Genomic DNA, 12924 nt, shown 5'->3' with positions numbered 1-12924 from the left:
TATATTAAAAACGAAATAAAGTATACTCTTTTCTTTTTTATACGCAAGTAACATGAATATGTTAATCCGCTCGTAACTTTGCGGGATATGAAAGAAAGCTCTTTTTTTACATAATTTCACATTTATTTGATTAAATTACATTCTCATAATATATGAGAAGTTTCTTTTCCCATTCCCAGCATACTCTACATACCGGAAAACTAAACGCAACCGAAGACGAAGTAACTGCAGCATCGCGCGCAAATTTGCATAATATGTTAATGACACTTGCAACGTATTAGCATGATACGAAGACGTTCACCAGACGTGCTACCTACTGCTTCTCGTCGCGACTTCCTTTATATATATAATGCAATTAATAAATTCGCTATATTACTTGTACGCCGTGTTACCGGATTAAAATACGCCCTAGACCAGCTCGCATGTTCCGGCTACATCGTTTGCGGGGAACGGACGGTGGCGGAACCGCGGGTCGGCGCACCGTTTACTTACGTAAGACAACGGCAGTAGCGTAAAAACGACCGAGGGGGCCGCAGGATTAACAGAGAGCTCTTGGCTGCACCTCGGGCTCTTGTATCGGGAACCAAATTAGCGAGGGGGCTTATTACCCCGGCTGCAGCTGTGCGCCGTCGTAATCCGCCGCCGGTGCTCTCCACCCGGGTGCGTGTAACCGTGTAACCGAGGTTCTTCGCGGTACGTTATTGTCTCTAATTTAAGCCGGCGATTTCCTGTCACTCCGGGTCGCGCGCGGCTAAGGCTGTGTGCGCTGCTAGTTACACACACGTTTCTAGCGAGCGCGCCTACCGGTTGGCTCGAGAACAGGATTACGTGGGTTAGATTCAACGCTACGCAAAGTACGAGTACGCGACACCAGTCACGAGTCTCTCGATTAAATTTGTTGAATTAAATATCGGAGTAAAAAGGAGAAAATAGGACACGCTGTCCAGTCAGCTGTTTTTTTCCCCTAAAATTGGATGATTACTTTTGTGGTACATTTATCACGATCGCGAGATATCTTCATCGTCGTACATTTACAGCTATATTATTTGAAACAGCTTTTAATGATAATAGACGAAATATCGATCGAATGTATGAGCTTTTTGTTTCAATTTTATATCTGTTGCAGTGAAAATTGTGCAAAGTTTTTATCGATTCGCCGACTTTTCGACTCTTTCAAATTATATAACGAGTCTGTCGCCGATTCGCGATATTCGATAGTTTGAGGAGCACTGGGTATTGCTTTGGTATGCACACGGAATATGCGTGGGTTTCTTCGATGCTGGCCACCGGCGACGCCATCGATGTCGCGAAGTGCATAAGCGGAGGAAGCGATCGCGCAAGACTCGAGAAAAGTAAAGATGAGAAGCTTTGTATGTCGAGTAATATCCTCTTTACAAGATACTTTTTATAAAAATACAATTTCTCCAAACGGAATGTGCTTTATACTTGTTAGAAATATTCAAGCGAAAGATGCAGCAGTTGAGATAGTCACAGAATGTCTTCTTGCGACCTACAGACTTTTATATTCTAATTGTAAGAGATGAAGAGAGAAAAAGAAAGAGAGAAATTTTATCTTATATCTCAATTTTAATATTAGTAATGTCGCATTAATAATATATTCCATTGACGTATTCTCCGATATTTCTGCAATATTTTTTGTTAAATATTTTATGTATTATTAATATTTTATTTATTATCACATTTTATTTATTTTTTTATTTATTATTATTTTATTTATTATTAAATTTATTTATTATATATATATATATATATATATATATGTTTTATATTTGTTTATATGAATATTTATGATACATTATATCTATAGATACTAATATTTTAAAATTTATATAGATAATATTTATAGATACTTTTATCCATATTATTATCCAATCTCTCTTTGAAATCTTATAGCTCAATGAAATGGCCGAAATGTTATTGTGAAACACTAACCGATGATATTCGCGTGGAGAAAATGATTGATGACGATCGGTCGATGCTACGCGAGGAGAGAGAGAGAGAGAGAGAGAGAGAGAAAGCCGTTCTCTTCTTTACAACCGGGTACAAACGATCTCTCGCGAGCCCCGGCGGGGATACAACACGAAACCGGTCGAGCTATTATTTTTTTATGACGTAATTATCGTCGAAGCCTGCGCCCTGCGCTGAATTGGCCCAGGCATGGACCACTCTCTCTTTCTCCGCCATACCTTCCTGTTCTCTCTATCACCCATCTCCGCCGTCTTTGTTTCTCTCTCTCTTTTCCTTTCTTCTCCCTTTCTCTCACATCCGTTGTAATCGCTCGCAGCAGACCAATCTTTAATGTTCCGATTTCGTTGTAGACTGCAAGAGAGAGTTTTAGCCTCACGCGTGTTATTAATCTACTAAGGGTCGTGCAGGATTCTTGTCATCCCGATCGAGGATTTTTTCTCAATGATCAGCATAATCATGCTCGAGTTACCCTCGAGGCTTTTGTATGCGAGGCGCAATAGTACACATTAGAGATTCCTCGATAAGAAAAATATCTGGTAAAATAAAATAAAATAAAACACACATGCATACTAACATGGTTCCCGTATATTCATCGCTCTCGTTATCGAAACTGCACGTATTGTGAAAAAAATATCATTATCCAAATATAGAGTAGATGTATAAATTTAATGATAGACGCCATTAAGAAAACATTGGTAGTACCTAACAATTAAACTAAAATATATACAACTAAACTATATAACTATATAACTAAAATATATACAAATATATTCGCGAAGGAAGAAAATACATTTTCGGAGAATTTAATGATATTTTAAAGGGAAGAAACCTCTCTTTTTTTTATATACTCTTTTAATGAGTTTTCAAGATTTCCTCAAATGGGAGGCATTCAACGTTATCTTACCATAGCATGAAAACTACATGGTGAAACGTTTCTATGGAAGCTTTTAACATGGGAATGTACGCATAAACGAGGATGACGCCGACGATGTTTTGAGGAGCGCGTTAAAAATATATATTCTCTTCTCTGCAGCCGCGATTCTTTAGGCTTATCGTCAATTTATTCACTTCTCTATATTTAGATAAGTCTTTCTGTCGCTTCTGCATAAAATAATCTCTATGTTTCACGAATTACACTCGTACCTGCTTTATTATTTTTTCTCGTAATTTTGAAACGAGACATAGTAAAATCTAGTAAGCCGGCAGAAGTAAATCTCTCTTCGCGCTATGCAAACGTATAAAAGAAAATGTGTATGAGAGGAACGAGTTTACAAAAAATATTTTTCGTTCGACGCTACAATTTCCGTACAGATTTATTTCTCATTTGGCGCATTCAGGGGTCGTCGGCCGTTTCACTCTACGCTGCAGTTATCAAAATTTCATAATAAATGATATTGATCGTGGGACGAATATATCCTACAAAAATCCGCCATCAGTTTTTTTGTCCGCCAAAACTCTGTTCATATCGAAATGCATGCGAATGACCGGCGAATGAGTGATCTCTGCTGTACGAGTGCCAGATATGAATGTATAATTTTAATGGAAACGCGCTTTGAATTACCTATGACCCCGTGTTTATCGTGTAGATTTCGCTTTTCTACTCCCGACTTCTACATAATATCGTTTTATCGTAATCTTCTTAACGCTGTCAAAAGCTTATTAAAATCCACTTATACGCAAATGGCCAATTCGACGCTGATAACTGATTAAAGAGAAATCAGCAGAGTTTTCGAAAGGATGCAACGCGATAAATTCATTAACCGTTCGCTAATAATATTACGAGAAACGATATATATTTATACGTACGATATTGATTATAAAATGTATTGTTACAGTTTTATTTATTATCAAATAATTATATCGATTGGACGCGATATGCATTTTATGCTCATTTCAACGACATTGTATGTGCTTTATATAAGTTTGAAAATATAAAATCATATTTCCGTTAATTTCGATATTTCCATAGATGTGTAGCATCGATTCGATGGCGCTGCCAGTAACAGTCGCCATAAATAAGAATACGAAAAATGTACACACACATATTTTCGTAATTGAAATAAGCATAAATTCCGGTCTAACATAAGTATATGCAATCGGTGTATGACGGTATGTTTATTTGCTGTATACCTGCGGTTCTCTCTACCTCTCTTTCCTTTTCCCGCCACTCAGGAAATTAACTGTCAAGATAGCTTCAAAGCTGCGCATTCTCGGCGCTTGTCGATCCACGAGCGCATTGAATAAGAAGAAATACAGCAAGTCATTATGTAACAAATTGCACAACGAAGACAGCGAAGCTGCGCGACAGTAAATTTGAGTTTAAATAACTCTTTAAAGACGGCGCGTCCTCCCCCTTCCTCGCGTTTGCCCTCCTATAATAAAGATCGAAAAAAAAATATAAAATAAATAATCCGATCCCGCTCGAGCTTCAAAGGGAAAAAATCTCGGAGATAATAATTTCCCGTCAAGCCGCGTTCGCGTAATTAATTTTTCCCCCTCTCCTTCTGCTCCTCCTCCTCCCTCAAAACTTTCGGCGGTAAATAATTTTTCGAGAGCAGCGCAAACACAGTACGATCATTTATCACGAGTATATTGTTACAAAGAAGAGCAGGCAGTTTGCTTCGCTTCCCAGAGTAGGATTTATACCTGCTGATGGGAAGTCCTTCGCAATGCCAGGTGTTTGAGATTATCTGCCTATGCTGTTGGAAGAGATTTTCTCCCAAGAACATCTCAAACGCCGACGTTATCGCTATTGTGTACGGTCAAATAATCACCAGTGAACATTTTCTTTCAATTTTAAATCTCGCGTAAAATCCATTCGATAAAATCTGTGTATTTAACAGAAAATTCTCAAAGTGAAAATTTTTCGTTTCTTAGCTTTTTACTTGTACAAGAGAAAATTATGCGGTAAATATAGCTTGTTACTTATAAAAGAAAATCATGCGATTCGATTAATAATGCAGTGGGTGTATCGTTATCCTGTAATCAATAACATTGTTTCACCGCACCGTGCGAAACAATTATTGGAACTCGAATTAAGCTGTCAGATCCGTTCTTTTACATCGTTTATTCACAAAATGCATACATCTGTTCTATTCACAAGCGCATATACGCACGACCGTAAAATACCATAAAAATGATTGCGCCCGCGATCGAGAATGTCTCTCGAGGCGGGAAACCGACATAATCGATAAGGTATAACAGTAAACTCCACGATATCGATCGACGCGTTTCTGCCGATCGAGTCGCAAAGTTCTCAGCATCCGCTCGTCGAATGTCGAACGATCTAGAAAATCTTAAGACCAGGTCGGGTCAGATCGGGTCGAGTAAATCGCCTGCGACCACCAGTTCTCGTTTCTCAACACGTGGAACGCGCATATATCTCAAGTGCTATGTGTATTTTTTTTTCTTTTCGGTAAGTGCACGTGTGCACGTTCTTCACCTTTTTCATGCTCTGCTTACGGTATAAGTGGCGGCGAGTTTGCGTTGGATCGCAACGAACTCTCGTAAGAACGTGAGTGACATTTTAGGTTGTGTTTACGAACAATGTAAGTTGTAACGCGGTTTTTTTCCGAACAAAACTCAATCATCATTAAATTCACGTCGTAATTGAATCAATCTTGTCTGCAAACATTCGGCGAAATAGAAATAACGCATATGGATTCCGTGACATTCGAGCCGAGTAACGTCACGTGGTGAAAGATAGAAGAGAAAGAGAGAGAGAGAGAGAGAGAGAGAGAGAGAGAGAGAGAGAGAGAGAAAGGGAGAGAGCAGCGTTCCCCTTTGCTTATACACAGTGACGCTAATCGACAGGGTTGGGAAGTAACGCGTTACTTGTAACGCCGTTACCGTTATAGTTACTTTTTTTTGGTAACGGACTGGTAACGGCGTTACATTTTTTTTTCTGTAACTGTAACGATAACGTAGTTACATTTTTTTAGTAACGATAACGATTTTAACAGTTACTTTTACCGTTACTTTTCATATTTTGAAAATACTTATGACATCGTATTTCTGTCATATTCAATTTTTAGTCATCGACCGACATTCATATAAAATTTGATAATACTTCGGATGAAATTTATAGCTCTGAGAGGTGTCTGTGAAGCTGGCACGACAATTTACGAATTTCAAAAAAATACTTAGAGTTCTGATAGCACTTTTCATAGTTCTACAGTTCCTGATAAAAATTAAAAAGAATTCCGCATTCCTTATATTAAAAAATCGAAATCGGAAAAATGTGCTAACTTCGCGAATCTAGCACGACACTCTTCCCTCTAAAATACCAAAACGCGTTGAATATTATTATTTTTAGTAAGAGTTTCCGATAGTTCTGCTATAGTTCAGCCTATATATGCAATTTCAGATCGATATTCCAAAAATTAATAATTTTTTATGAATTTTTAATGTTCTTGCCAGCACGACACTTAGTGAAAATGTGTCGTGCTGATGATTTTCCCTAGTTTTAACGGCAGTTCTGGACAGTTCTATTCTTTAGAAACATTTTTGCGCAGAGTTCCGACCGTTTATCACTTTATAAATAATTATTTAATTATTTATTAATTTTCAGGAACTGTAGAATTATGAAAAGTGCTATCAGAACTCTTAGTATTTTTTTGCAATTCGTAGATTGTCGTGCCGGTTTCACAGACACCTCTGAGAGCGATTAATGACATCATTGGTCAATCACAGTTATTCCATTCTTCTGAGGAATGGATGTGATTGGCCAGCTTTTAAGTTTGACGTAATATCGGACGAGAGTGCATAAAAATAATGTAAATTTAGCTGTATTTATCAATTTAATGGAAATTAAAATTTTTTATTTACATGTGAAGTTACATGTTAAGTGCTTTAAAATCTATATCTCTTTAAATTTTTTACGGTTTTGTAAATTTAAAATAAAAAATTTGTTGCTTTTACTAATATTTTAATCAAAAATATTACCAAAGTAAATTTTTTATTTAATTCTATCTTGTTTTAACATTAAAAGCGAAAAGTAACGAATCGTTACTTTTGAAGTAACGGTAACGGTAACTAGTTACTTTTAAAAATAAGTAACTAATAACGGTAACGAGTTACTTTTTTTACTCGGTAACGAGTAACGGTAACGAGTTACTTTTAAAAAGTAACTTTCCCATCCCTGCTAATCGAATGGATGGAACCACTGGATGGAATGAGAAACGATGTTTAGTCTAAATCTGTGATGCACGACTCGTCCACCATTCGGTAGTTTTGATACGCATACATATATGTTCGAAATCAATATTAATGTTTATCAACTTTAGAAATTATTCATGCATAGATAAATATAGCTGCGATATTAAAAATGATGTGATGCAAAAATGGCTCGAGAGAAAATATAATACAGACTCTAATAATTAAAATGATTAAACTGTGTGATATATGTATATAATCAAGTTGGTTGTAACTTGTTACGCGAAACTTTCTATTCTGCGGCTTTTCAATTCCGCGATGAACAAAGTTTCAGTGGGTTATCATAACCAGGCAGTTATCATAAATTCTGTATACTAGTCATAGACACAACTTGTACGAACGTTAATGCGCGCGCACGCGATGGAATGTGTTTTGCGCATACATCGCGCTATTTTACGACCACGAGCGACAGCATGTTGAGATTGAGATACGACTGGTCTCATAAATACGCGCCGAATCGTGTCCGAGTTGAAACCCCGACATTCTCGGGCTCGGGATGTAAAAATGAAAACATTGCGCGTTAACTCCGTACGGCTTGGTTGGAACAAATATCGCGGTTCCCTTTCCTTTATAAAATTAGATTTACTCTCGAGGATCACCATTTTTTGACCACAGGATAGAAGAGAGGATGCGGCAGCTGCTCCTGCGCGTCAAACCTGAGAGAGGCGTTGTTGTGTTGCCTTTATACTCCTCGGGCGACCTTTTACCGACAAATTTATCGTCATCCTCGAGTTTATGATCCGTTACAGGCGCGAATATGGTTGCAAGGAGCTCTAATACACACTCCTTCTCCCTCTTTTTTTTTTTAAATTAAATTTGCCAATAATAAGTATTTATTTCCGTTCAAAAAATAATGTCGAGATTTTTAATTTAATCGCTACTCGGCTTGATTTAATTAAATATATACAGTAATTATTTATAAATATTTAACATTTTTTTTCGAAAAGTATTCCCCTAATAATGCGCTAAAGGTATTTAGGACAGGTCTAACGTATAATATATTATAGAATGACAGTCGAGAAACCGGAATGTTCGAATCGGGAAGCTTTTTGGATGGTCACACGATAGGTTCTGTTGAGAAACGTCCAAAGTTTTCTCCGACCGAAAAGGCTAATTTTTCATTCGGCTAAAATGTTACGATTGCCCATCGACGCTAAGCACAGAGTACATTAATCAGTACTTATCGACGATACTTAAAGCGTATTCGTTCGACCAGCATTTCCAGGACAATGGCTAATCGTCGGAGCCACCTGTCCCCGTCGTAATCTCACAAGGTGTAATTAACGAAACGACGTTAACATGCGAACTCGAATGGAATGGGTTAAAGCACTCATGGAAACTATGTCTGTTCGACGTTTAATGGCGTGTCGTATATCGACGCTGATGCAACAGAGATATCCGGCTAATGTCTCTTACCCGAAACGTCGTCATTATAATTAAAGGGCAATAATACGGTATATGGGACGCATTTGACAGACGAGCGGTCGTAAAAAAAGGCCACGATTACTTAACTCATTTAATATTACTCTCGCGATTCTGAGATTTATACTTTCGATATAAGATATTACATCTTGAGAACACATTATGTGCATTTGATTTATATCTTTTGCATGAATGTTTTATTTCGCAAAGTGATTGCGCAGGCTTAAATAATGCGGCAAATATTTATTCCAGATATATCTCGAAAAATCAAGCCTCTATTAACGTTAGTTTACGACGATATCTCAAATGCATATAAATCCATCATAGCCTGAAATTTATGGAGGTGCCTTTTTTGCATGCATTCCTTTGCCGCATCGATCGAGGTAAAGGCCTTCTAAACTTTTAACGAGACGCCAGATGTTACATAGTTATATACTCAGCTATACGCAAACGACAGTGGTTGTACGAAACTGAATAGATACTACCGGTTACAAGAGAAGCAAGAATTCTAATTCAATAATGCATAAACGCGTAACGTCAACAATTCGTGCCATTTGTTAAGAATAAACAGACAGCAAACGGTCAGATTTATTTTTTGTATTTTCGAGTTTATTGTTTCACGATCAGCTGAGTGTGTATATATTAGTCGGAATTTTTGACAGATTTTAGAGGAATCTGTGTTTGAACCGCGTGCAAACGTTATTTACCGGCGAGAGTGACGCATTTGTATTCTCTCTGCGAATCTAAAAAAAAGATCCACAAAGTTCAGCAACCGATAGCGACCGATCCTCGCAAAAGCGTTAGAAAAGCGTCACGCAAACTTTTACCTCGAACTGCTTTACTTTGTTGCAACAACAGTTACCGCGCATCTGCTACATTTTGCCACACCGGAAAGCGATATCGTTTGACTGTAACGTATTACGATTTCATTTACAGATATTGCAAATATTACGGAAATATTTCTACAGATATCACAAAAATATTTTCATACTGAGGCTTTCGCGAGGTAAAAAATATTTTTTAATATACTCCGAGATTAAATCCGAGGAGAAAATCGAATCGTCCCTTTTTCTAATATCAATTCTCATAATTTCTACTTTACTGCGTATGACGATCCTGTTTAAGATAAATTTAAATAATATAGGCAATATCAAAGATTTCTACGACATACATATGCTTAGCAAAATAAAAAAATTTGCAGATTTTTCGGTAAATTCCAACCAATGTTTTGCTTGTCAAGGACGAAAAGAAAGAAAGAACTGGTTTTTCAAACTCGTTTCATCGCAACAAAGTACGTTGAAGGCTTTTGTCACTCAAAAAAAGAAAAAAAAATCGACAACATAATTTAATAGTCGCGGCAAAATTACGGATAATTAACCTTAATAAAAAATTGAACAAGACGATGCCGCGTTTCAATAAATGAGTTACTTTTCTCGCAAAATTGCATTCACGCTGCTCTCATCCCGTATACATCTCCATTCTGCATCATTATTGTTACAAAGTGATGACGAGTAAAAATGAATAGGAGATACAAAAGCCTCCAATTACTTGCTCCACATCAAAGATGTCTCGCTAGCGCGAAGAAAAAAATTACAATAAAAAAAGATATACATTTTCGAAGTAAAATTGTACGATCGTTCGGTAAAAGCACGATGAATGACGACTTTTATTTTCGCTTCAATGTACAATTTCTCCGAATCTCTCCTTCCTCCGATGTACCTAAATACGACGCAAAGATGAGTGAGAAGTCGTCGAAGGTTTGTTGATACACACGTACACACACACGCGCGAGCTTATCTCGAGCTCGAGACTCGCGGCGCGCACACACACATACACACACATGTGCGTATAAACACTTGGGCTTGCTACGCAACAGCCGAGGTAAATCGTCGCGAATTTATCTCAATATCCTAATCTAACTACTTTCGCGAAAAGAATTACAGGATTTTCGTACAAAATTGGTACGCGAGGCTCTGTGATTTGTGGAAGGAGAATTCGAGGAAATATTGTACATCGAAGCGAAAATAAAGGCGACCATCATTCGATCCGTAGCACGTTACGACATTATATTAAAGCCTAAGAGATAGTATTATATTATCTTATGGTTAAACGCATAGCTACTTGAGTTATTTATCGCACAGTATGTATTTAACGCGGGTGTTGGTAAATAGATTACACGCATTACGCGTAAATACAATGTATAATCTATGTGAGAAAAAAACTTGAAATACTCGAGCGTTCTTCGTTCTGCGTGCAAAGCTTTGTAGAAAGGAAATAAATTTATTCTGCGATTATTTCAAACTTGTTTTGCCGAGCTAAATTTTCTTAATAATATCGAAAAAATAAGTTTATTGAAACGAATATATTTATTATTATACATATAAAAACAAATATATTTTTATGTTAATTATTAAAAACAAATATATTTTGTGCTGAAACAAAAAATTTTGATGTACGATGCGCATGAGAATTCCTATAATATCTTCATTTTAATAAACCTATTACAATATACCATTTTTTTGTTTGTATAATGGTACATGGGACTATTCGAAATTTATCGATATAATTAATGTTGGTAGTAACTTCCGCGAATAATAATTTAAACGTACTACAGTGTGTTTTTATTGCATGCATTCGGTTCGACGTAAAAAACGTAGAGTTAAATAAATTCCGTAACGATGTAAATAAATTTTCGCATACAACGCTACGTATTAAAGTAGACCACAACAAAAAAAATATGTATATTCGAATTTTTTTATCAACGTGCTTGCGCTAACTAAATTTAGAAAGCAAACGGCATTTTAACTTTTCTGTTTTCATTCGAAAATCAAGCGAACGGAAATCACTGTTCATTCCGAAATGTCAAAAATTGTATTTATTAATCTGTGAGCGATAATTTAATACATATTAAAACTTGAAACGCGCTTTCGCGAATCGCCTAAATCGCTATCGAGGATAAATTCATTAAAGTAGTTTTCTTCTCGTAACAAAACTAATTCGGTAAAAAAGTATGCAACGTATTTTGCGCGTTTGTATTAGGTCGAAAAACTGAGTTCTCGAAAGAGCAATAAAAAGTCACTCAAAGCGAGTATTTCCCCGAAATCCATCGCAGCGAGATTTGCTCCGAAAACTTCGGTCGCTCGCGTCGAACGTTGTTCAAATATTCTGCGACAGGACGATCGCTGGTTTTGCTCACTAAAAGCAATTTTATGCTGCGAAATATAATAGCGGCGCGTGAATAATCGAGCTTTCACTCCGAAATTCTCGTCGATCATTATCGATCGTTTTTCATATCATTGGTTTTCTCCTAAATGTAAAAATATCGCGATGAAGATCGAAGAGACGCGGTCGTTATTCGGCAACTTCATGTTGTTAAAGTAACGAAATGAAAAAATTATAACGGCAAAATATCGATCGGCCATTTTGTGACCGGTTATGTCGGCGCTCGTCTCATCGTGCATATATTCCGCGATCTGTAATTCAATACACGTTGTCGTAATTGTCGAAATTGCGAATGCCAGCTATTCGTCCTCTCGCTTTACGCTCATTTCGCGCATATTTGACACCGTTCATCGGCGTACGCGTCGCGAGAATCGAACGCCTTTGTCTGGCGGAAGAAAGAAACGCACCGAAGACACTGACCTTGTTCTGCTTCGATCCCCACGGCGACTGTCCCTTCTCTGGCACACGATGCAGCGACGATGCAGCCCTCACCTCCACGCGACGTATCGTGTTTCAAGTAATCCAAATTCCAGGTACAACTCCACTCTCACCGTCCACCGAGTCTCACTGAAGCTCAAGCTCGATCGTGTGTCACTGCACTCTGAAGTTAGGCGCACGGCGCGTCTTCCCGCCCAAGGATTCACTCTCGCGCGTCCACCGCGATCGCGGAAAATTCGAGAGGCGCGATATCTCGTCGATCAATCAACCTCAACGTCGCCACTCGAAACTACGCGAAATTACGCGCGCGGTAAGAGACACATCGGGGCGACAGCAGCTCGGGGCTCTGCCTCCACGTGGAAGCGAGCGACCGATGTCAACGCACGTCCGTCACGTCAGAGCGGCGAAGTGAAACTGGCGCGCCACCGCGCCTTCGCGGCCGCCGCGCGAGTCGCGTCCCCCCACTCCAGCTCCCCCGCTCCGCCGCTCTTCCTCTCAGTCCGTTACCTTCCGTGCCCCGTTCCCCACCTGCCGACCGCCTGACGCGCTCTTCCACCGGCGACGATCCCTTCTCTCTTCGCGTACGATCTCTTATACCGGGTCCACACAAGCAACCCCGATCCCTTTTCCAACTCTAGA

At 38.3% G+C, this 12924-nt stretch overlaps 1 protein-coding gene across 8 annotated transcripts in view; it reads right to left on the bottom strand.

The window, feature by feature from the left end:
• Positions 1 to 12680, bottom strand: part of Kug (FAT atypical cadherin kugelei) — a 302654-nt gene extending 289974 nt beyond the window's left edge. For all 8 annotated transcript variants that reach the window (XM_083109722.1, XM_083109721.1, XM_083109723.1 and 5 more), the window contains exon 1: positions 12268 to 12680. The gene's annotated coding sequence lies outside the window, so the exon portion shown is untranslated. The remainder of the gene's footprint in view (positions 1 to 12267) is intronic.
• Between the last annotated feature and the right edge of the window lie 244 nt (positions 12681 to 12924).

The sequence above is a fragment of the Camponotus vicinus genome, unplaced genomic scaffold, assembly GCF_025532165.1.
Source record: "Camponotus vicinus isolate PSW18456_S1 unplaced genomic scaffold, iyCamVici1.0 SCAF_1, whole genome shotgun sequence".
NCBI lineage: Eukaryota > Metazoa > Arthropoda > Insecta > Hymenoptera > Formicidae > Camponotus > Camponotus vicinus.
The sequence above is the reverse complement of the archived record's forward strand: the minus strand, read 5'-3'. Positions and strand labels throughout refer to the sequence as shown.